The sequence below is a fragment of the Cucurbita maxima genome, unplaced genomic scaffold, assembly GCF_002738345.1.
Source record: "Cucurbita maxima cultivar Rimu unplaced genomic scaffold, Cmax_1.0 Cma_Scf00156, whole genome shotgun sequence".
In the NCBI taxonomy this organism is placed as follows: domain Eukaryota; kingdom Viridiplantae; phylum Streptophyta; class Magnoliopsida; order Cucurbitales; family Cucurbitaceae; genus Cucurbita; species Cucurbita maxima.
The window spans coordinates 75,499-77,648 of record NW_019272172.1 but is presented as its reverse complement, the minus strand read 5'-3'; positions in this window follow the sequence as shown (position 1 = coordinate 77,648).

Here is a 2,150-nt window from a genome sequence, read left to right as displayed (position 1 = left end):
TAAGATAAAAAAAATGAAATGTCGTTAATTGTGTATGTTGTTAATGCTTTGTCATTATAAAATATAACTCGTAATTGGACTTTTACACCATTGATTGTATTATAATTTACTGCATTATTATTGGCTTAATTCTATATTTATTAGAATGTAGAATATGAATACAAGTTTTCAAAATTATTAAAAGTTTCACATATTATATTGTAGTTCCACAATCTTTTTTGATGTCCGATTTTCAAGAATTTAAATTTCTGACCAAAACTAAAATTATGAAAAAGCAAACAAAAAAAATGAAAAGTAAAATAAAATAAAACATGAAAATTCGACAAAATATAAATTTAAATGAAGATAAACAACACAAAAATTTAATACAAAATAATATTTAATTACAAGAGGGTGCTGTTAAATGTTTTTATAAAGGCAAAAATGGTGTTGGGATATACAAACACAACTAGTGAGGCAAACACCTTATATCGTGTAAAGTTATATTATTCCGTTAATAATGCAATCACACACAATATATGACTGTGACCTATCGATTAAACCATAGCATGACCTTAATTTTTTTTTAATTCTTGGCAGAGTTGGATGCATGATACTTTTCTACACACAGCCTACGTATGCATACATGGACCCATCAGACGAATTGTTATACGTGCCCCTTACGCTGGACTTTGTCGGGCACAACACAATACACGTCACTGGACCCTCATAAAAGAAAAAGTCTTCATGATCACATGTCGAACATAAATATCGAAGGTATGCATACATACTAACATAACATAACGGGGAAGTATCCCAATACACATGACATACATACATGCACGAGGTCCCATAATTTTTATTCATAAGATAACATTTATTTCATTTCCTTTCTCCTTCCCTCCCTTATATATTTCATGTATGTATCACGCATACATGGATAAACATCACATAATCCATCACATAACTTTACATGGAAAGATGTAACATTTCATACCTATCATACCATAACATATACCATCACAATATATCATATCATAAACATGTCACTTATCACTTGTCTCGTACCATAACAAATTTCATATCTTTTTCATATCATATCACAATGTGTGTGTGTGTATATATATATCTGTCATTCAGGTGTCGTATCATAATCATATCATATCGTAAACTATTCATGGTCATATCGTAACCTAATTTATTACAGTCTTTACGTTCTTATACCTATCACAGTGATATCGTTTCATGAACGTACCTTAGTCATATCGTTACAGGAATGTATTTTAACGCTATCATTCTATCAATCTATCATAATCCTATCCCTTTCTACCCATAACCTAACCATATACTTTTATCAATTGATTGTGACCATATCGTTTTTATCAATCTCTCATATCCATAGCACTCTATACGTAACCTAACCTTAACGTTTCATCAACATATCTTACTCCTATCATTACATTACGTTCAATGCATCCTTTTCGCATCCTATCTCAAACATATCATTGAACACATCGTACCATAAGTATTAACATACAATTCACATATTATAACATATAACTACCATATCATAAGCATATCGATTAATAAACAATTCACCCATATCAATATATATGACACGTGCAGAACCATAGGGCACGTGTCAACATCAAATATAATCATGCCGATAGTAAGGCCACTTACATGATTAGCTTAGGCTGGTGTCACCAATTTATCATTGAGAAAGTTCGATTTTGTCCTTTATATTCAAGTCAACCTTTATGAACCATGACATCAATTTCAATTTCAATTCTCTAAATTTTACAATGCTCTCTGTTAGACTTCATGTGAGCATTAGAGTCTCTATGAGCGGAGTCTTGGAGAGTTATATATATATATATATATATAATTTCATTTTCATTAAATATGTTATTTTCTATTATTACTTTTTTAGGGAAGATATTGTTACTAGAAAGAATTTGATGGAGTTTCTTCACATGATATTTCTTCGGTTTTATCTTTTAATGTTCACCGAATCCTTGATTTTTTCTCTATTAAATTTCCTCTTTTTCATCTACTTCCCTTTTTATTAATTTTAATTATGTTCACCATTTACTCTATTAAATTTCATCTATGTATTTTTAAAATTAACCGTATTATTTTAATTCTTTAAATTTCCGCTTTTTCTTTTA